The sequence below is a fragment of the Chelonia mydas genome, chromosome 6 (assembly GCF_015237465.2).
Source record: "Chelonia mydas isolate rCheMyd1 chromosome 6, rCheMyd1.pri.v2, whole genome shotgun sequence".
In the NCBI taxonomy this organism is placed as follows: domain Eukaryota; kingdom Metazoa; phylum Chordata; order Testudines; family Cheloniidae; genus Chelonia; species Chelonia mydas.
In genome coordinates this window covers 1,972,125-1,995,672 of record NC_051246.2, presented here as the reverse complement: position 1 = coordinate 1,995,672, position 23,548 = coordinate 1,972,125, and the positions used below count along the sequence as shown (strand labels likewise).

The 23,548-nt window shown below is 50.8% G+C and overlaps 1 protein-coding gene across 1 annotated transcript in view; it reads right to left on the bottom strand.

Moving 5' to 3' along the window:
- Positions 1-23,548, bottom strand: part of LOC114018310 — a 71,511-nt gene that overhangs the window by 8,872 nt on the left and 39,091 nt on the right. The window lies entirely within an intron of this gene.

Sequence of the window (23,548 nt, the reverse complement as noted above, 5' to 3'; positions counted from 1 at the left end):
TGATTCTGCCCCCCAGGGACTGTCGCTGGCCCCCCGTTACCTGTCCCACAGCTCGCTCTGCCAGAGTCCAAGATTTAATCCTGGGGAAACGAAAGTAAAACCTCAGCTGGTTTCTATTTCCTCCTGCCCAGCAGCCAGGCTCTGACCCCGAAGGAGATTGGCTCCCAGGGCGGAGGGGTGGGGGGGTTGTAGCCACAGGGGAGGATATGAATAGCCACTGGTAGGTGGGGCTGGGGGGAAGGGAGCCAGAACTCTTGGGTTCTCTCCTTGGCTTTGGGAAGGAAGTGAGGTCTAGTGGTTAAAGCAGGGGCTACTGGGAGCCAGGACTCCTGGGTTTTATCCCCAGTTCCAAAATGCGGGGGGGTCTACTGGTTGGGGTTAGGAGCCAGGACTCCTGGGTTCTCTCCCCAGCTCTGGGAGGGGAGTGGGGGCTAGTGGATTAGAGCAGGAGAGCTGGGAGGCAGGACTCCTGGGTTCTGTCCCCAGCTCTCGGAGGGCTAGTGGGGGCTAGAGGGTTGCAGAAAGGACCTGGCAGGGCTCAGTGTAGACATAAAACTCTTCTATGCCCATTCCCTTCCTCCATGTCCGAGGACAAACCCATTCATGTGCCAGCGAGGGACGGCTGCAGGTCCTGGCTGGGTTCGGCCTGGGGAAGAGAAGGCTGAGCTAGGACAGGAGAACAAGGGTCGCTCTAAAGACGCCGGCGAGCAGTTGTGCTCCGTGTCCAGCGAAGGGCGGACGAGAAGGAAGCAGCTTAGCTTGCAGCAAGGGACTGGGTATTAGGAGACACTTTTCTAACTCTCAGGTAGCTCAGCTCTGGGCCAGGCTCCCTAGGGAGATTGTGGGATCCCCGTCATTGGAGGTTTTTGACAGCAGGTCGGACACACACCGGTCAGGGCTGATCTAGGTTTCCTTGGCCCTGCCTCAGTGCTGGAGATGGGACTTGGTGCCCTCTCCAAGTCCCTTCCAGCCCCACGTTTCTCGGATTCTCTTGGAGACACTAAACAGCTTCCTCTCCCACGCCAACGTTTTCACTACAGCCCCCGGTTATTTTCTGTGGCTCTTCTCTGCACCCGATTCCCCTCCAAGCCCCAGTTCAAGGCAAAGTCCCAGATCCTCAGAGGAAACCCAGGCCTAATGAGCATTCCCCCTGCTTTGGGAGGTGTTTGGCCAACTCCTTGCACCCCACTCCACACACGACACAGCTGCTCCGTTCTCCCCACCATCCCACCCACACACGCGGCCTGGAGCCCAGGGCCACAATTTGCTGCAAAACTGTTTTATGTTTGATCACCAGTCGTGGGGGTGCAGCATCCCCCTCAGAATCACATGCAGGGGGTGCTGTGGAGCTGTAGAAGGGGCTACCTGGAAACCACGCCCCCCCACAGAGACTGCCCACCTCCCAGCGATCCAAGCCCAGCTGCCTCTGGTTTGGATGCCCCAGTCCTGCCCCCTAGAGGCATATTCAGAGCAGCTCCTTTCTCTCCGAGCGATGGCTCAGGCTCTCTGCAGACTCAGGCCCATGGGCAGTCAGCGGTTGATCTCCACCCCTCTCTCTTCTGCATCTCTTACATCCCACGGGTAGAGGGGAGCAATGGAGGGAGCTGGGCAGGGATGCTGTGATGGGAGGTGGAGGAGGCAGGTCCCGGGGACAGTGCTGAAAAGGAGTAGGACGGGGCTGATGGCAGAGGGGCTGGCGCTCCTGGTCTTGGTGACATAGGGGCTGTGGTTGGGTAGTGAGGAGTGCTTTTGCCCCCACCCACAGAGATCACGTGGCTACCTCCCAGAGTGGGCTGTCCTCCACCAGCCTCCCCTCTCCTTACAGCCCAGTCCAGGAACCAAGTGCTATCTCAGGGTTACCCTAGAAGGTTCACCAGCTGCCCCTCCCCAGAGGCAGCTGCATCTCAGTGCTGAGAAATTGTGATCAAGAAGGGCCCCCTCAGACCTTCCCCTCAACCGCTCAGCATCCATTAACCAGCCCCCTATAGCCCTAGGCACATGGGCCCCACCATGGCCCCACCCACATCCTTTGGCCCCGCCCCTGGACTCTAGCCCCATCCGGTGACACACCCATGCCCGGGCAGGTATATTACCCCTGAGTGGACTGTCCCCGTGGGAGTTCACCAAGGACAGAAGCCCGGAGCTCGCTGGCATCACGTGTGTTGTGGGATGTTTGGGCCAGGATCGGTTTCCGAGCCGGGGCCCAGGGCAAATGCTGGGTTCCAGAACCGTTCCTGCTGAGCGCAATGGATGGCCGTCGGCCTGGCCTGGCAAAGAGATCTGTTTTCAGCCCCTCCTGTGCCCACCCTGGCCCAGCCACAAACCTGGAGAGACGGCAAAGTCCCAGGAGCCCAGGAAAGTCTCCCAACAGGGGGGCCTCCATGGCTGAGCTGAAGAGAACAATCCCCTCCTGTCTAAGCACCAGGTGCTCAGGAGAGGGTGGAGATGAGGTGAAACCCAACGGCGTGGGGTGCCTGCTTCCATGGAGACAGCTGATCTGTGAGCATTGTGGGTTGACCAGCCCCAGAAGACAAGGAAGTACCACGGTGGGGTCGGCGTATCCCCCAGCCCTCACTGGGAAACAACCCACAGCAACGCGGCTCCTGGCGTGTGTCCCGGCCTGGACCGAGCCCTGCGACTCCAGAGCTGAGGTGGCAAAAGCACAGGGGCGTTGTGGATGCGGGTATCCACAGCATCATGCTCGTGTCATGAGAAAGTCCACAGGCCTGTCCTCGACTATGATTAAAGGTCTAGGAAACACAGCCGACGAGCAGAGACTGGAAAAAACTGAGTTTGTTTTGTTTGGAGAAGAGCCGCCCGAGGGGGACACATGGGAACAGTCGTCAAGTACTGTGAAGAAGCTCTGTCCTTGTCTCCGTGGGTCCCGCGTTTCCTGGCCGATTTCACTAGTCTCAGAGGCTCACGGTGACCCTCCACGTAACCCTTCTCTCTCTAGAGACAAGGCTCACAGTCTACTGAGCCATTTTCATCATAAGCCAGCAAGGGAGGTGAGGAGAAGTTATCCTTCCTTGCCCAGTCTCTGTTGCCTCCCAGTCTCAGTGATTAATCGGGGGGGAAGCCCGGGACAACCCTCTACTCCGGGCTCCAGCCCAGGGACCCTAATAGTATCAGCTATGGTAGCTGACCATTTAGAAACATGACATGTACAATTCCCTGGGCTACTTCCCCCACAGCAGCCCTCACTTCCTCAAGCTTCACTTCACCCTTACCTCAGGGCCTCCTTCCTTGTGCTGGATATGGTGTGTACTGCTCAGCCTCTCCAACAGCACAACTTCCTCCCACAGCTCCTGACATGCCCACCCACCTGACTGACTGGGAGGCTTTTAACTAGTCTCAGCCAGCCCCTGATCGGCTTCAGGTGTCCCAATCAACCTAGCCTTCTCCCTGCCTTCTGGAAAGTTCTTAATTGGCCCCAGGTGTCTTAATTGACCTGGAGCAGCTTCCATTTCACTTAACCTGGTACCAGGGATTTGTTTAGCCTGGAGCTAATATATCTATCTCACACTACTTTTCTACAGCCATCTCGCCTTGCCCCGTCACCTATCCCCCCCTTCTGCTCAACACCATAGAGTTGGGCAACTTGGGACGCCAGGCAGTATGTTCATGACAGACCATCAGCGTTGCCATGGTGGCATCCAGCCCTGTGCCGTATGCGGAACTGGAATGGTTGGAGGGATAAGAACCATGTGGTGACCCTTGCATTCTTTTCCTTATTCCACTGCATCCACTGGAGGGGTGCATGGTCCGTCACAAGAGTAAATCGCTGGCCTAAGAGGTAATAACGCAGTGTCTCCATAGCCCATTTGACAGCAAGGCATTCTCTCCCGACTATTGCGTATTTCTGTTCTCTTGAGAGAAGCTTTCTGCTTAGGTAGAGGATCGGGTGTTCCTCTTCTCCCACCATTTGCGACAGAACTGCTCCCAACCCCACCTCAGAAGCGTCTGTTTGTAAAATAAATTCCTTGTTTAAGTCCGGGGCTATGAGTATGGGGTCATTGCAGAGGGCCGTCTGAAGGTCTATAAATGCCCCCTCCGCTGCGTTGGTCCACTTTACCATGTCTGGACCTCGGGCCTTCACCAGGTCCGTTAGGGGACTTGCCCTAGTGGTGAAGTGGGGAATAAACCGTCGGTAGTAGCCTACCACGCCTAGGAACGCACGGACCTGCTTCTTTCAAGTCGGCCGGGGCCAGTTTGATTTGCCTCTAACTTATTGGTTTGGGGCTTCACTATGCCCCTTCCCACAATATATCCCAGGTACCTAGCCTCTGCTAGCCATATGGCGCATTTAGCGGGATTAGCAGTGAGGCTAGCCTGCCTTAAGATGCGCAGTACTGCCTCAACTTTCTCCAAGTGGGTTCCCCAGTCTGGCGTATAGATGATGACATCATCTAGCTATGCAGCTGCATAACTAGTATGGGGGCGCAGCAGCTTATCCATGAGGCGCTGGAATGTGGCTGGGGCCCCATGTAGCCCAAAAGGGAGGACGGTGGACTGGAATAGCCCATCCGGGGTGGAGAATGCTGTCTTTTCTTTAACTTCTTTGGTCAGATCCAGTGTAGTCAAGAATCGGGCACTACCCAGTCGATCAGCCAGTTCGTCAATGTGTGGTATGGGGTATGCATCAAACTGGGATATTTCATTCAGTTGGCGAAAGTCATTACAGAATCTCATGGTACCGTCAGGTTTAGGCACTACAACAATTGGACTGGACCACTGACTGTAAGATTCTTCAATAACCCCTAATTCTAACATTTTCTTTACTTCGGCCTGGATTTCTTCTCTTTTGGCTGCTGGGATTCGGTAGGGTCGCAATGTTACCTTGGCTCCGGGGATCGTGCGGATATGGTGATAGGTCTCAGTCGTCCGCCCTGGTTTTGTAGAGAACACATCTCTGATGCGATTAATCATGTCGCTGCCTCGATCTTTTGGATCGGTGTCAAGTCGGATCCCCCAGTCGTCTAGGAACCTGTAACCACGCCGGGCACCTTTGCCAGGCAAGTCTCTACCCACTCACCATTGCAGAGGTTTGAAGAAATGAACTTTGCTGGGGGCAGCAAAGGAAAGGGAAGGGCTGGGTTGAACTGGGGACGTATATTTACAGTTTAACGCCTTCCACCACTGTGTACCTCAGGGCGCATCAGTCACAGTCCCAACAGTTGGACCCTGAACGCAGTTTGTTCTGCCCCAACCCTCAGCTCATGGCTCCCCAACTTCTTCGCTCACAGTTTGAGTTTCTGGGAGTTCAGGAAAATCAGGGCCTCTGGCCCATGAGCAGCTCTGGGGGTCTATCACCTGCCCAGCAATCACGGTTCCAGCAGCTAGGACAGGGAGGCCTCACGGGAGTCGCTAGGCTGCCATCGATGGCTGCCGTGAACTCCTCTGCTCCCGCTGTAGTACACGCCACGGCTCTCCCATGGCGGTTCCCCCACCAAACCCTGTTGGGCTATGGCTGAATCCAGCTGCTGCTTTGCTCTGCCGTTCAGTCTACTTGTCCGGGGCTGGACAACTGGCCTTTGTGGTGAGCTCTGCCTAGCCAAGGCAATTCCAGCTCTTCGCTCAACTCTTCTAGATGCAAGGGGGTTGCGGGTTTTTATGTACCAGCCATGTCTCTACCACCCAAAGAGTTATTCCCGCCACGGCTCTGAAGCCCCTCCATCTTTGCCCCCCATCTCCGTCCAGGGCTCTCACCCGGCCTTGGCCAACATCCACGTCATCAGAGTGACCCCACACCTGGTTCTTGTCCAGGAGGGTTGCCCACAGGGTATGCTCAAAAATATGGACCCCAAGTACAAACCTTAGTCCCGGTATACCCCAATGTCCCTCACCAGTGCTGAGGGTCCAGGCCCCGGCCAAGGGTCCAGGGAACCTGCCCAGAGCTCCACCCCTGCACCAACTGTCCCCTCCAAAAATATTTCAAGGGAGATGAGCCAAGATTCCTCAGCCACGCCCAGGGCATCCAGTGACCAAAGCCAGAGCCTGAAATAAAAACTGAGGCGGGAGCAGCCAACCCGTCACTCTGTGCAGAGAGAGATGCAGAGAGCGAGGGAGGCAGGGAAAACATCAGAGACAAATGGGTGTGCGCTCGAGTCTGTTCTCCAGGGTGAGCTACAGCAGCAGAGCTGTGGTGGGGAAAGCAGGAGCCCAGGGCTGGGCTAGCAGGGGGCAGGGGGTTGGGTTTGAGGGGCACTGGCAGAGCTAAGATCCATGGCTGAGGGTATCTCAGCAGCAGGACAGTCGAAGATCTGCCAGGAGGCGGAGCAGGGCTGGCTCTGGCCGTCAGAACTGCCAGGCTCGGTGCCCAGATCTGCTCCAGTGATGTTCCGTCAATCCCCTCTCCCTGCCTGTGGCTAATGCCTGGCCAGGGCGGTGTGCTCTGGCCGGCTGCACTTGGTCCAGGAGCCCTGGGGCCCTGTGAGATGGGGGAGAGATTCAGGATGCCCAAGGCAGCCCACCTGCAATAAGAACAGGAGCAATGGCACCTGGCGTTTCTGAGACTCCCCGGCGGGTCGGGTGTTTCCAGCGGGCTGAGCTCAGTAACCGCTGTATCATTCCCATTACAGTTTGGGATGCTGCCCTCCCGGGCCCCCAGGCAACCCAAAACCCCACCAACAGCGGATACAGCGGGAAGTGCCTTCTCATTGGCATTCGCCAGAGAATTGGAGTGGCCAACTCACAGCAGCCCAGTGGAAACTTACCCAGCCATGGGGGGCTCGGTCTGAGAGCAGGCCAAGGGCACGACTCCACCCCACGAGAGGTAATGGGGATGATGCCTGCAGGGCTGCACTGAGGGTGCACCCAGCCCTGTACCCCACATGTCCAGGGGAGGTTACCAGGTGGAGAACCCCATTGGGGAAATCCCTCTTCCGCCTTCTTCTGATGGTTGCCTACCACGTCCCTCGCTGAGCAGCTGGCAACAGCTGCTCCCCTTGCTCCATAAAGGGCTTTGGGATCTTCCAGGGCAAAAGGTTCCAGAAAGGCAATGAAATGTACAAGTTCCCAAGGATATGATGCTGGACATGTCAGCCAGGATACTGGGGGGCAGGTTCCTGTGGAGGTGAATGACCAGGCCATGAGAGATCAGCTGGGATCCACCTGTGGAAAGAGCTAGAGCAAAGTGCCAGTGCCCCTGGTGAGTGGAAACCCAGAGCTGTCCCTCCCACTCCCAGCCAGTGAAAGGAAGGGCAGGCTGTGTGTGTCTGCTAATGGCACGCAATGGGACACACCCAGAGACAGTGTCAGAGGAGCAGTGAGAGCCCTGTAACCATCACACATGGCAAAACAAAGTCGTTCTCCCTCCTAGCCTCATTCTCAGCAACTGTTGACCCATTTTAGAGAAACTTTCCCCAAAACTTCGGATGGAGGCAGACACCCGGCCTGGGAAATTTCAGCCCCAGTGATTACACTTCGGCAAAGTTATAGGCAACTGAAACCAAGGTCTTAAAATAGAAAGTGTCAGGCAGCCTTGGCTAGTGGCATCTCTACCATCCTCACCTATAAAGAGATAGAGATAAAGCATATAGAGCTTGAGACAGAGCTTATAGGGTAACTGGAGACAGGGATTGTAGAGAGGGGACATGGTTGGATAGCTGGACAGAGCATAGTCCATAGATAGCTCTAACTAGTTAGCTAGGTGTTTATACCACACCCATCCTCAGGCTGCCTTGCTAGGCCATTCCAGCTCTCAATGGTGGCTGGTTTCTTCTGAGCTATGTGGAGGGCAGGATTTGAATTCAAGGTGATCTTGACACACTGAAGAATTGGTCTGAAATGAACAAGATGAAATTCCATAAAGACGCGGGCCAAGTGCCGCACTTAGGAAGGAAAAATCAAAGGCAGGGCTACAGATTGGGGTATAACTGGCTAGGTGGTCGTACGGCTGGAAAGGATCAGGAGATACAGTGGATGACAAATTGAATATGAGTCAAGAATGTGATTCAGTTGCCAAAAAACCCCGTATTGTCCTTCTGTCAGTTTTTCCTAACTTTCTCGTGCTAACGTCCCCCACCACCTAAGCATTTTTGTCTGGGGCTTGTGTGGATCAGCTCCTCGAAACCACCAGCCTCCACCCTCACAAGCACTGCCTGCCTGGGCCCCGCAGGCCTCGGCCTGTGTGCACCGGTTAGTGACAGGCAGCCACTGACCCCCTGTGTTCTCTGAGTGTCCCCCTGGAGCATCCAGCCCTGATCCACTGGACACGCACAGAACTACCAGGTGTGCTGTCCCACAGGGACTTTCATAAATATCAAGGGAAGGGTAAACACCTTTAAAATCCCTCCTGCCCACAGGAAAAACCCTTTCATCTGGAAAGGATTAAGAAGCTAGGATAACCTTGCTGGTACCTGACCACAATGACCCATGAGGAGACAAGATACTTTCAAAGCTGGAGTGGGGGAGAAACAAAGGCTCTCTCTGTCTGTGTGATGCTTTTGCCAGGAACGGAACAGGAATGGAGTTTTAGAACTTAGTAAGTAATCTAGCTAGATATGCGTTAGATTCTGATTTCTTTAAGTGGCTGAGAAAATAAGCTGTGCTGAATGGAATGGATATTCCTGTTTTTGTGTCTTTTTGTAACTTAAGGTTTTGCCTAGAGGGATTCTCTATGTTTTGAATCTGATTACGCTGTAAGGTATTTACCATCCTGATTTTACAGAGGTGATTCTTTTACTTTTTCTTCAATTACAATTCTTCTTTTAAGAACCTGATTGCTTTTTTCATTGTTCTTAAGATCCAAGGGTTTGGGTCTGTGTTCACCTATGTAAATTGGTGAGGATTTTTATCAAGCCTACCCCAGGAAAGGGGGTGTAGGGTTTGGGGAGGATTTTGGGGGGAAAGACGTTTCCAAGAGGGCTCTTTCCCTGTTATATATTTGTTAGACGCTTGCTGGTGGCAGCAAAAAAAGTCCAAGAGCAAAAGGTAAAATAGTTTGTACCATGGGGAAATTTTAACCTAAGCTGGTAAAAATAAGCTTAGCGGGTTTTCATGCAGGTCCCCACATCTGTACCCTAGAGTTCAGAGTGGGGAAGGAACCTTGACATGGTGGCAGAGTGGTGGGATTAACTTGAAATCATTTGGAGATCAATTTGAGATTTTTGAACCAGAAGCACAGATTTTAAAAGGAATTTTTTTTTCCTTTGGGCTATTGGAAAGCAGGTTTTAAGCTGAAAGCAGTTAGAGTTGTTGGGTTTTTTTTTGTCTCTGCTTGGGGGCCAGAGCAGAGACAAAAGGGAATTGTCTTTTGTGAGCTGGAGTTTTCTCTACCTAAAAGCAGGGTAGTTAACCTCCTGCAGGGAAATTCATTAGTCTTCAAAGACCTGAAGAAGTTTTTTTTTTACCTAAGAGCAACTAGAGGGGTTTTCTGTCTATTTGCCTGGAGACAAAGGTGTTAGGATTTTTCTGTAGGCTGACAATCACTATCAGAGAATATAGCTATCATATTACAGCACAGCAAAATTTTACAAGCCAAGATTTTTTTGTTTGTTTGTTTTATTTCTATCTCTTGGGTGTAAAGTTAGTTAAAAACAGAGAGGCAAAGATGGCAGAAACCAAGACACAACAAAAATTGGAGTTAATCAGACTGGAGGCAGCGAAAGAGGCAGAAAAAAACCAAGAGGCTGCCCACAGGAGAGCTATGGAGGCAAGGGACAAAGAACTGGAGGAGAAGGAAAAAGAGAGGAAGCATGCACTGAAGATGGAGAAGGCAAAGGCTCAGCAGAATACACCAACAAACCCTAGCAATCCTTCTCCAGGTACCACTTCCCATCCCAGAAAGTTCCCCACTTACAAGGCAGGTGATGATACTGAGGCCTTCTTAGAAAACTTCGAAAGGGTCTGCCTTGGGTACAGCATCTCTACAGACCAATACATGGTAAAGCTGAGGCCGCAGCTCAGTGGACCCTTAGCTGAGGTGGCGGCTGAAAAGCCTAAGGAACACATGAACAAGTATGAACTGTTTAAAACCAAGGCGAGAGTCAGAATGGAGCTAACACCCAAGCATTCCCGTCGATGGTTCAGAGCCCTAAGGTGGAAACCAGACATGTCATTTACCCGTGTCAAGGTTCCTTCCCCACTCTGAACTCTAGTGTACAGATGTGGGGACCTGCATGAAAACCTCCTAAGCTTATTTTTACCAGCTTAGGTTAAAACTTCCCCAAGGTACAAATTCATTTTACCCTTTGCCCTTGGAATTTCCACTGCTACCACCAAACTTTAACTGGGTTTACTGGGAAACGTAGTTTGGACACTTGTTTCCCCCCAAAATCCTCCCAACCCTTGCACCCCACTTCCTGGGGAAGGTTTGGTAAAAATCCTCACCAATTTGCATAGGTGACCACAGACCCAAACCCTTGGATCTGAGAACAATGAAAAAGCATTCAGTTTTCTTACAAGAAGACTTTTAATAGAAGTAAAGGAATCACTTCTGTTAAATCAGGATGGTAGATACCTTACAGGGTAATTAGATTCAAAACATAGAGAATCCCTCTAGGCAAAACCTTAAGTTACCAAAAAGACACACACACAGGAATAGTCATTCTATTCAGCACAGCTCTTTTCTCAGCCATTTAAAGAAATCATAATCTAACACATACCTAGCTAGATTCCTTACTAAATTCTAAGACTCCATTCCTGTTCTGTCCCCGGCAAAAGCAGCATACAGACAGACACAGACCCTTTCTTTTTCTCCCTCCTCCCAGCTTTTGAAAGTATCTTGTCTCCTCATTGGTCACTTTGGTCAGGTGCCAGCGAGGTTACCTTTAGCTTCTTAACCCTTTACAGGTGAGAGGATTTTTCCTCTGGCCAGGAGGGATTTTAAAGGGGTTTACCCTTCCCTTTATATTTATGACAACCCGACATGCCTACCACATTGTGAAACATTGGGATGCCTGGATATCAGGAGCAAGTGTTAAATCTCCAGAAGATTTGCCCTTCCTAATGCAAATGGAGCAGTTCTCAGAGGGTGTTCCTGAGGAAATAGAAAGATACATCCTAGATGGGAAGCCCAGAACAGGGCTGTAATCGAGGCAGGGGAGATTGGAGCCAAATGGGTGGAGGTGTCGGAAAAGAAAAAAACTGGTCGTAGTTGGAGCGGATACCAGAAGGGACAACCTCAGACCACACCCTACTACCGGGGGCTGCCCAAGGCCCCAACTACCCCCCAAGGAACCCTCCAGCCACCTTATCGTCCCTCCACACCTTTCTCCAGCAACCCACCTCGCCCCAGTGACCCGTCAGCTGGATGATGTTTTAAATGTAACGAGCCAAGGCATGTAAAGGCCAACTGCCCCAAGAACCCCAACAGATTACAGTTCATTGCACCGGAATCACACCAGAGGTCCTCAGGCCCAGATACCTCCCAGATACCCCTGGAGTGGAGGGAAACTGTGAGTGTGGGTGGTAAGAAGGTCACCGCGTGGAGGGACACCAGAGCACAAGCATCAGCTATCCATGCTTCCTTAGTGGACCCCAATTTAATCAACCCAGAGATCCAAGTGACGATTCAACCCTTCAAGTCCAACTCTTTCAATTTGCCTAAGGCCAAGTTGCCTGTCCAGTACAAGGGCTGGTCAGGAACGTGGACTTTTGCAGTCTGTGATGATTATCCCATCCCCATGCTGTTGGGGGAATACTTGGCCAATCATGTGAAGCTAGCCAAGAGCGCGGGAATGGTGACCCACAGCCAGGCTAAGCAAGGCATCACGCCTAGCTCTGTTCCGGAAACTTCTACCAGGACCCGGTCAGAGGTGATGGACCCGGACCCCAGGCCAATGTCTGCAACAGCAGTAGTGGATCCAGTTCCAGAGACCCAGACAGAGCCAGTCCCAGAACCGGAACTGGTGAAACAACTAGCACCAGACCCATTGCCAGCACTGAATCCAGTACTTGCAACCCCAACACCAGAGGGCCCCACCGAACCTGAACTGGCAGAAGCCGATAACCCTACACCAGAGGCTCATCCGGAGCCTGAACCCCAACATAGTGCCCCAGTGGAGAGCGGTTCACAGTCAATGGAAACAGCCCCATCCCCTACATCGCTTCCAGAGGGACCAAGCCTACGTCCACAATCCAATGAGGAGCTGAGGTCTCCAGCATCAAGAGAACAGTTCCAGACCAAACAGGAAGCAGATGAAAGCCTCCAGAGAGCTTGGACGGTGGATGGAGCAACCCACCGCCTCTCAGCTCTTCTAATCCATCCAGAGAATTAAAGGTTTGTCAGTTTACAGCCCAGGGAGGAGATGACGCTGAGTGGCCTCAAGGGGTCTACTACAAACCGAAAAGTGCTGGTGGCGTGGAAGAGGTGAACCTTTCCATGACCCTTGGGCGTATGCAGCGACAGCAGATCAAGGAGCTGTGCACTAGCTATGCACCGATGTTCTCAGCCACCCTAGGACTGACTGAAAGGGCATACCACTCCATTGGCACAGGTAATGCTCACCCAATTAAAGTCCAACCTTACCGGGTGCCTCCTCAAGCTAAAATTGCTATAGAACGGGAGATCCAGGACATGTTACAGATGGGTGTAATCCGCCCCTCTGGCAGTGCATGGGCATCTCCAGTGGTTCTAGTTCCCAAACCGGATGGGGAGATACGTTTTTGCGTGGACTACTGTAAGCTAAATGCTGTAACTCGCCCAGACAACTATCCAATGCCACGCACAGATGAACTATTAGAGAAACTGGGACGGGCCCAGTTCATCTCTACCTTGGACTTAACCAAGGGGTACTGGCAGGTACCGCTAGATGAATCCACCAAGGAAAGCTCAGCCTTCACCACACATCTCGGGCTGTATGAATTTAATGTACTCCCTTTTGGGCTGCAGAATGCACCCGCCACCTTCCAAAGACTTGTAGATGGTCTCCTAGCGGGATTAGGAGAATATGCAGTCGCCTACCTTGATGATGTGGCCATATTTTCGGATTCCTGGGCAGAACACCTGGAACATCTACAAAAAGTCTTTGAGCGCATAAGGGAGGCAGGACTAACTGTTAAGGCTAAGAAGTGTCAAATTGGCTTAAACAGAGTGACTTACCTTGGACACCAGGTGGGTCAAGGAACTATCAACCCCCTACAGGCCAAAGTGGATGCTATCCAAAAGTGGCCTGTCCCAAAGTCAAAGAAACAGGTTCAATCCTTCTTAGGCTTGGCCAGTTATTACAGATGATTTGCACCCCAATACAGCCAAATCGCCGCCCCACTGACAGACCTAACCAAAAAGAAACAGCCAAATGCCGTTCAGTGGACCGAAGAGTGTCAGAAGGCCTTTAACTAGCTTAAAGTGACACTCATGTCTGACCCTGTGCTAAAGGCTGCAGACTTTGACAAATCATTCCTAGTAACCACCGATGCGTCCGAGCGTGGTGTGGGAGCAGTTCTAATGCAGGAAGGACCGGATCAAGAATTCCACCCTGTAGTGTTTCTCAGCAAGAAGCTGTCTCAGAGGGAAAGTGTCAGTCACTGAAAAAGAATGTTATGCCATTGTCTATGCTCTGGAAAAGCTATGCCCATATATTTGGGGACGGTGTTTCCACCTGCAAACCAACCATGATGTGCTACAGTCGTTTCATACCGCCACGGGAAGTAACAAAAGACTTATTCAGTGGAGTTTAGCTCTCCAAGATTTTGATTTTGACATCCAACACATCTCAGGAGCTTCTAACAAAGTGGCTGATGCACTATCCCATGAAAGTTTCCCAGAATCAACTGGTTAAAATCGTCCTTGAGATGTGGAAAATATTGTTAGTCTTTATATCCTCGGTAGTATATTTAGAGGTACATGTGTCTTATTAACTCTGTTTTTTCCTAGAGCTCCAGGAAGAAATCACAGCCAGCGTTTCACCCTATCTGTGATTTGGAGGGCGTGTCATAAATATAAAGGGAAGGGTAAACCCCTTTAAAATCCCTCCTGGCAAGAGGAAAAACCCTTTCACCTGGAAAGGGTTAAGAAGCTAGGATAACCTTGCTGGCACCTGACCAAAATGACCCATGAGGAGACAAGATACTTTCAAAAGCTGGGAGGAGGGAGAAACAAAGGGTCTGTGTCTGTCTGTGTGATGCTTTTTCCGGGAACAGAACAAGAATGGAGTCTTAGAACTTAGTAAGTAATCTAGCTAGATATGCGTTAGATTCTGATTTCTTTAAATGGCTGAGAAAATAAGCTGTGCTGAATGGAATGGATATTCCTGGTTTTGTGTCTTTTTGTAACTTACGGTTTTGCCTAGAGGGATTCTCTATGTTTTGAATCTAATTACCCTGTAAGGTATTTTCCATCCCGATTTTACAGAGGTGAGTCTTTTTACTTTTTCTTCTATTAAAAGTCTTCTTTTAAGAAACTGAATGCTTTCTCATTGTTCTTAAGATCCAAGGGTTTGGGTCTGTGTTCTCCTATGCAAATTGGTGAGCATTTTTATCAAACCTTCCCCAGAAAAGGGAGGTAATGTCTGGGAGGATTTTGGGGGGGAAAGACATTTCCAAATGGACTCTTTCCTAATAATATAATACCGGTTAGACGTTTGGTGCTGGCAGCGAAAGTCCAAGGGCAAAAGGTAAAATGGTTTGTACCTTGGGGAAGTTTAACTTAAGCTGGTAAAAATAAGCTTAGGAGGTTTACATGCAGGTCCCCACATCTGTACCTTAGAGTTCAGAGTGGGGAAGGAACCTTGGCACAAACCTATCAGCTTCCTGTGGAAAACAGTGACTGTTGCAACGATGAGTCGACATCCTGGCACGTGTCTGTTGGGAAAAGCCGCCGTGGCGAGGCCTGGCACAGTTTGGCAAAATCCGATTTTTACTTGTCTTATAATTCTGATGGATTTTGAAGCATATTTTAATTGATATAAACTGGTCATTGGGAAGTTTAGACTTGAAATTAGATGAAGGTTTCTAACCATCAGAGGAGTGAAGTTCTGGAATAGCCTTTCAAGGGAAGCAGTGGGGGCAAAAGACCTATCTGGCTTTAAGATTAAACTCAATAAGTGTATGGAGGAGATGGTATGATGGGATAACATGATTTTGGTAATTAATTGATCTTTAAATATTCATGGTAAATAGGCCCAATGGCCTGCGATGGGATGTTAGATGGGGTGGGATCTGAGTTACTACAGAAAATTCTTTCCTGGGTATCTGGCTGGTGAATCTTGCCCATGTGCTCAGTGTTCAGCTGATCGCCATATTTGGGGTCGGGAAGGAATTTTCCCAGGGCAGATTGGAAGAGGCCCTGGAGGTTTTTCGCCTTCCTCTGTAGCATGGGGCATGGGTCACTTGCTGGAGGAGTCTCTGCTCCTTGAAGACTTTAAACTACGATTTGAGGACTTCAATAGCTCAGACATAAGTGAGAGGTTTTTTGCAGGAGTGGGTGGGTGAGATTCTGTGGCCTGCATTGTGCAGGAGGTCAGACTAGATGATCATAATGGTCCCTTCTGACCTTAATATCTATGAATCTATATTTTTTCTCAGTTTTTACTGATTTAAATTTTCACAGTTGTGAGCCATCACTTTGTGGTGTTATGTGCATCTGTTCTCCAGCTGCTCTATCCCAGAGGTGGCTGCAGCTCAGTGCTGGGCGAGCCATTCTTGTGCAAAATTATGCATGGCTGCACCCCACCTGCCCTGCCCCAGAAGTGGCTGCATCTCCACCCCGGGAGCTGGGTGACTGTAACCCAGCACTGGGAGAGTTGAATATCTGCTGAGGGTTTTTGTTTCAGCTCTAGAAATCCCTCATTTCTGAGAAGAGGCAGCTGCTGGGGTGTTATCTCCGGAGGGAAAAGTAGTGGTGACTCCCTGAAGGTGTCAAGCTGACGAGGAGCTTTCTCTCCACTAGGGCTCTGGCCAAACTGTTTAGGTCCAGGGGAATCACAACTCCAGCACTTCCAGTGCCCATTAAAGCACATGCGTTTCCACCAGACCCGGCCAAAGGGCCCATGGGGGGAGCCGAGGAATGAAGGGTCCCTGCCCAGAGTGGGGTTCTCAGAGCAGCCCTGCCGACCTGGCGCTCCTTAGAGACATGCTGACAATGACGTCTGGGCAGGGAAGGGCTAACAACTCATCCTGGCTTCATCTGCAGCCGGTCCGGATGCCCCACACTGAGCTCCCTGGCTCGCTCTGCATGTGACTGTTACCCCAGGGCGACACCAGGGAATCGTGTCTCCCTGTGTTTAATGTGCTTTCAATGCAGGGTGCACCTCTCCTTAAACTCCCCTGGGTTTGCAGAGAGCCTGGCGCATCAGCTCTGAGAGGGGTGCAAGCTGGCCCCAATCCACAAAGTGGTGCTAACTCTGATCTCTGCTCAGGGCATCTCACTTCTCAACATCCCAATGTCTTCGCTGTGGATCCCAGGCTTCGAGGCCAGAAGGCAGCGATCACACTCGGAAGAGTGCAGAGCCATCGGTGAGAGCTGTCAGGTTTAAACGTTGTTTATCAGTAGCTGGCTGTGACACCCTCCACCCTCCACCGGGTCTGTTTCCTGTCTCACGCAGGAGGAAACCGAAAGCAGTGTGGGAACTGTTCTTTCCAAGAAACAATGTGGGTTAGCAGAATTCATACTGGCTGCAAAACAAGATAACAAACAAAGCCCTCAAAAAGCCCTGCGCCGTTGCAATGCTTCTCAGGGGACGTACAACCAGCACTGAGCTGATGCTGGGGTGGGGTGGCTGGGTGACAGCTGCAGAGTCACACGGCGGTTTTCTCAGTGAGCAGGCTGCTGTCACCAGAGGTTGTTCTGAAGCTGACAGCTGTAGAGGGCTCCAGGAGCATTTCCTTTTTCGGGCTTTTCACTGCCATTGGGTATGAAACTGCTCCAGTTCACTGGTCGCTTGACCAATATCCTGCTCCTTCTTCCCCTTTTAGGGCAATCAGAGCAGCAATCTCTGCCTGTGTCTGCAGAGAGCCCGAAACTGCAGCTCAGAGGGGTGTGAACTGCACCCAATGTAACTGACACAGCGTCACCGCCTGAGTCTGCAGAGAGCCTGAGCCCATCGCTCGAAGAGGTGGGATCTTCCTGTGACACAGCGAGTTTACCCAAGGTGTCCAGGGTAAACCACTATCCCCTGCTCACAGTGTGGGAGAGACGTGCCTCTGGCCAGTTGGGGGAAATTCACCGTTAACTCCCAGATACTGACAGCACTGACTCTCCGCTCTGGGCTCCCCAAGCCCTGCTCTATCCCCTGCCACCCATCCCTCTCTGCTGCACTAACGTGCCCCATCTCTCATCCTCTGGACACCTGCAGCGCCCCCTGATCCGCTGACTCCCAGCGGCGCCCCCCCACAGGTGATGGGTGTTGCCTCAGTTCCACGCTCTCCTTCACACCCGACACTTAGATGTGGCCACAGTAAAACCAAACGGAGGTTTATTTCACAGAGCTGGAGACAGAGATTCAAAAGAGTTCAAGAGAAGGGCTGGAAACACCAGGTTACCGACAAATATAAACTGCAATCCTGAGCCTGCCTGTATTACCCAGCTCCTTTCCTCTCTAATAAGGGATCCCGACGTCCGCAGCCAGTCCGTGCAGTGGCTGGCCAGGGCACAGGGCTGGTACCCACCTCTCATGAGACCCTCCTACGTGCAGAGCATCACCTCCGACCATGACAGATCCCATCTTGGGCCCCTTTTTCTTCTCTTATACAGCCTCAGACTGCTCAGGTCTAGGGCATTCACTTCAGCTCAGCCCCAAGGGTCCTGATTCAGAGTCTTTCCGTGGGTGCTTTTTCCTTTGTCCATGCGCAGGCCTGAGGCTGGTCCTGCCTGTAAATGCGGGACCGGGCCGGGCGGGAAGGTGTCGATTGTTCTCACTCTAGTCTGGGAAGATGTAGCCACTCTGGGCGCCTTTGCCAGGCAAGTCTGCAGCCACTTGCCAGCACTGAGGTTTGAAGGGATGAAATTTGCTGGGGGCAGGAGAGAAAAGGGAAGGGCCGGGTTGAACTGGGGATGTATATTTATAGTTTAACGCCTTCCACCACTGTGTACCTCAGGCTGCATCAGTCACAGTCCCAAACAAATGGGACCCTGAACACAGGTTGTTCTGCCCCCCACCCTCACCTCATGTCTCCCCAACTTCCTTGTCCACAGTTTGGGGTTCCAGGAGATCAGGAAAGTCAGGGTCTCTGGTCTGTTGGCAGCTCCGGGGCTCTACCCCCTGCCCTGTGATAGTGGTTCCAGCAGCTAGGACAGGGAGGCTTCACCAGTCGCTCGGCTGCTGTGAGTTCCTCTGCTCCCACTGTAGTACGTGCAACGGCTCTCCCGCGGCTCCTCCTACTTGGAACCACTTAAATCCTACTTTTTATATTTAATAAATTCACTTTTGCTTATTAATTAACCCAGAGTAAGTAATTAATACCCGGGGGAGCAAACAGCTGTGCAGATCTCTCTATCAGTGTTATAGAGGGTGGACAATTTATGCGTTTACCCTGTATAATCTCTATACAGGGTATAACTGATTTATTTGGGGGTGGGATCCCATTGGGAACTGGGTATCTGGGTGCTGGAGACAGGAGTACCTGCTAAGTGGTTTTCAGTTAAAGCCTGCAGTTTTGGGGGATGTGGTTCAGCCCTGGGTCTGTGTTTGCAGCACGCTAGTGTGTCTGGCTCAACAAGGCAGGGTTCAGAAGTCCCAAGGTGTAACAGGGAAAACAGGCTTAGAGGTAGTCTCAGCACCACAGGTGACAGTCCCAAGAGGGTGTCTGTGACCCAACCTGTCTCAATCTCCCCCTCCTCCATACAGTCAAAGTCAATGTAGTTAGGTAGACACACTGTCAGTGTAGATGCTGCATTGCTTGCGATCCACTGTTGTGAGCCTTCCCACAATGCCCTGCACTGTCAGTTCAATCAATATAAATGCTATGAGGATCTGCATCACCGACACAAGGACCAAAGTCTATCCAGGCACAAGCGATGCAATTACTGTGGTGACTGTAGGCCAACATAAGTTAGATTGACTTCATTTGGTCGTGTAGACACGGCCATAAACTTGCTTTCACTACATCTGTAGCTCCATGCTGTGCTACCGTTAAGCACAGCGTGGGTTCTGAGCTGAAGTTGTTCCAGCTGCTGTGTAGCCTCCCTGTGGGACAGCACACCTGGTAGTACTGTGCATGTCCAGTGGATCGGGGCTGGATGCTCCAGGGGGACACTTGGAGGATGCAGGGGTCAGTGGATGCCTAATCCTAACCCAGATAGGGCCTGCAGGGCCCGGGCAGGCAGTGCTTGTAGGACTAGAAGCAGGCGGTTTCGGGGAGCTGATGCACACTAGCCCCAGACAAAAATGCTTCACGGGGAGGGCAGGGAGAGGAGAACCTTATGGCTAGAAAGCTTTTCCTAATGTTCAACGTAAATTTCCCACACTGCCAGCTAAGCCGGTGCCTTCTTGTGCTGCCTATGGAGACCGTTCCACCTCTGTCCTCTTTATAACAACTTAGCACATATTTGAAGCCTATTGTTAGGTCCCGCCTCAGCCTCCTTGTCTCTAGGTCCTTTCAATCTTTCCTCGTAGGTCAGGTTTTCTAAACCTCTGATAAGTTTTGTTGCTCTCCTCTGGACTCTCTCCAATTTGTCCACTTCTCCTTAAAGTGCAGCACCCAGAATTCGACACAATACTCCAGCTGAGGCCTCCCCACTGCCTGAGTAGAGCGGGACAAACATCTCCTGTGTCTTACATACGACTCTCCTGTTAACACAGCCCAGAATGACATTAGGGGATTTTGCAACTGCATCACGCTCTTGACTCAAATTCAATTTGTGATCCACTGGAACCCCAGATCCTTTCCAGCCATACGACCCCCTAGCCAGTTGCTCCCCAGTTTGTAGCCGTGCATTTGATTTTTCCTTCCAAATGCAGCACTTGGCTCTTGTCTTTATGGAATTTTTTCTCGTTCATTTTGGACCAATTCTCTAATGTGTCAAAATCACCTTGAATTAAAATCCTGCCCTCCACGTAGCTAAGAAGAAGCCAGCCACCATTGACAGCTGGAAACCATCCTAGCAAGGACCCTGCCCATGTGAGACTTTGTGTCAATTGACTTGTCAGCATCTGCATGATTGTCCCAGTGAGGAAGATGATCTCACGGGCATATTTGTGTGACGCTGCCACTCTCTGGAGAGCATGAGAATGGGTGTGGTATAAACCCCTAGCTAACTAGTTAGATCTTTGTATGTACTGTGCCCTGTCCAGCTATCCAGCCATGTCCCATCTATAATCCCTGTCTCTAGCTATCCCTATCAGCTCTGTCTCGATCTCTATATCTTTTCTCTCTGTCGCATTATAAGCGAGGGTGGTAGAGAGGCTACCAGTCAGGGCTGCCTGACACTTTCCATTTTAAGACCCTCTTTTCAGTTGCCTATAACTTTGCCAACTAACCATATGGGTTGAAATTTCCCAGGCCGGGTGTCTGCCTCCAGCTGAAGTTTTGGGGAAAGTATCCCTAAAAGTGGGTCAGCGGTAGCTGAGAATAAGGCTAGGAGGAGAGAATACATTGTTTTGCCCTGTGTCTTGGTTACAGGGCTCTCGCTGCTTCTCTGACACTGCCTCTGGGTGCACCCCGTCATGGGCCATTATTAGCACAGACAGACACACAGCCTGCCCTTCCTTTCACTGGCTGGGAGGGACAGTTCTGGGTTTCCACTCAGCAGAGGGGCCTGGCACTTTGCTCTAGCTCTTCGCACAGGTGGATCCCAGCCGATCCCCCATGGCGTGGTCATTCACCTCCCCTGGAACCTGCCCCCCCATATCTTGGCTGACACGTCCAGCATCACATCCCTGGGAACCTGCCTATTCAAAGATCTTTCTGGGACCTTTTGCCCAGGAAGATCCCAAAGCCCTTTATGGAGTGAGCGGAGCTGCTGGTACCTGGAGATTAGGCAGGGGACATGGTGGGCAACCGTTAGGAGAAGGCAAAAGAGGGATCCCCCCATGGGGTTCCCCACCTGGACATGTGGGCTACAGGGCTGGCTGTGCCTCACTGCATCTATGCAGGGGTCGTCCCTGTTACCTCTCCTGTGGTGGAGTCGTGCCCTTGGCCTGCTCTCAGACCGATACCCTCATGGATCCATTGTTTGTGTCCTAGCAGGACCGACAAGGTCAGAACGCGCTGTCCTGACCTTACGAGTGGTATCCAGTGACCAAACAAGCAAAGCATTCTTTATTTAGCAGCAGAAATGTGGCATTAGAGAAAAAGTTGTTAAAACAACAGCCTGTATGTATGTCTATCTACCTAGAATCCTACCATTTCCTGATGTTAGCCCCAGTAGGTCCGGCTTCTCCAGCAGGCTCCTGTGCCTGGATCCAGTTGCCCTCCCATTGCTCCTCCACCCGCCCCAAGACTTGGGCCACATTTAACTCCTTCTGGGGTTCTTTTTTCTCCTGAATTCACAGGAATTGGCCATTCCCAGTGAAAACAGTTTTGTAGGCTGGAAGGAGACAAGAACTGGCAGGGAGGGATCGCTCAGTGCTTTGAGCATTGGCCTGCTAAACCCAGGGTTGTAAGCTCAATCCTTGAGGGGGCCATTTAGGGATCTGGGGCAAAAATTGGCGATTGGTCCTGCTTTGAGCAGGGGGTTGGACTAGATGACCTCCTGAGGTCCCTTCCAACCCTGAGATTCTATGAAAAGCTAATAACTCTGCCATTGTTCCTTTAACATTAGAGCTGGCTGAAACTTTTGGACACAAACTCCCGCCCCAATCCCCACCCATTAAAAAAGGCAGATTGAGAAATACTAAAATTGGTTGAACATTTTGTGCCTGGGGTTGGGCTTTTTTCTGGCTATTTTTTTCAGTTGGCTTTTCTAAAAATACCTGGGAAATTACACCTGCGTAGGGAGGGAGATAGACTTCCGGGATGGAGGTTGGCACAGCTGATGAAAAGGGCTTTAAACTAGGAACTCTGGGAGATGTTCTTGCAATCTTCAGGCCTGACTCTCACACTGAGCGGGAGGCAAATCAAGTAGGAGAGGGCGCAGCTATGGAGAAAGGAACAACAGAGGGCAGGAGAAGGGATGGGAAGAAGAACAATACTGCCAAAAGCACCCACACTAATAGTCAGGTGGCCAATACTGTACCTGACCGGGTGAGAAATCTGAGCAAAGCCAAGCGGAATCAGTAAGATGTCTGCTCAGCAATGCCAGGAGCCTGGGTGACAAAATGGAGGAAGTAGAACTATGGGTGTGAGATGGGAAACCAGATATTATCAGGATAACAGAACCGTGGGGCAATAGCAGCCATGGCTGGATTACAGGAAAGAAAGAAAAAAGGCAAAGGTTGTGGAGTAGCATTGTCTGCTGTCATAAAATAAACAGAAGGGTAGCATGAAATCCCTGCTTGGCAGCTGTACTGAATCACTTTACCTGTAAGGGATTAAGTAGCTCAAATCACCTAGTTAGCACCTGACCAGAAGGACCAATGAGGAAAGAAGATACTTTCAAATCAGGGGGCGGAGAATTTGTTTGTGGCTCTCTTTGTTCCCTCTCTGGACGGAGGGAGAGACCAAGCAGGTACAACATCTCCTGAAAACATACCTGGAATGATTCAGCTAAAATTACAAAAATTGTAAGTAAGGCAAGGAAATGTATTAGGTTATCTTTGGTTTTGGCTTGTGAATTTTCCTACACTACAAAGGTAGTTTTATTCCTGTTTTCATATCTGTGAAGCTGAGTCTAGAGGGGAGTCCTCTGTGTTTTAAATCTTTTTATTACCCTGTAAAGTTACCTTTCATTCTGATTTTGCTTTTTTCTTTATAATAAATTTCTTCTTTTAAGAACTTGATTGATTTTAGTGTCCTAAAAATAAAGGGTCTGGTCTGTACTTACATTGCTAAGGCAATTAGTTGGTATATTAGTCTCAAGCCTGCCCAGAAAAGGGGGTGAAGGGGCTTGGGGGGATATTTGGGGGGGATAGGGATTCCAAGTGACCTTCCCCTGAATTTTTGTGCAAATCACTTGGTGTTGGTAGCAATACCGTCCAAGAACAAGGAAAGGAATTTGTGCCTTGGGAAGTTTTTAACCTAAACTGATAAAATATAAGCTTAGGGGATCTTTCATGCGGGTCCCCACATCTGCAGCCCAGACTTCAGAGTGTGTGGGAACCCTGACATATGCTAATGATGAGATAGAGTGGAAAGAAATTAGAAGGGATGGACTGGATAAAACAGAATCTGTTTGGGTCAAGATCACTTTGGGGAAGAAACGTACCAGAGGCTCCCCTGGGAGAGTGCTTTGGGTCTGCTACAGACCCCCAGGATCCACATTGGATAGAGACCTCTTGAATAGTTTTAATGAAATAAATACGACTGGGAATTGTGTGATTATGGAGACTTTAGTTTTCCAGGCAGAGACTGGTGGAAAAGTGCTACTAATAATGGTAGGGCTCAGATATTCCTGGGTGTGACAGCCGACAGATTTCTTCATCAACTAGTCACCGAACCCACAAGAGGTGATGTCAGTTTAGATTTAGTATTGTAAGTAGCGAGGACCTCACCGAAGTATCGGCTGTAAAAGACAGCCTTGGTACGAGGGACCAGGAGCATGCTGTGGAGTGGGGGAGGGGTGCAATGT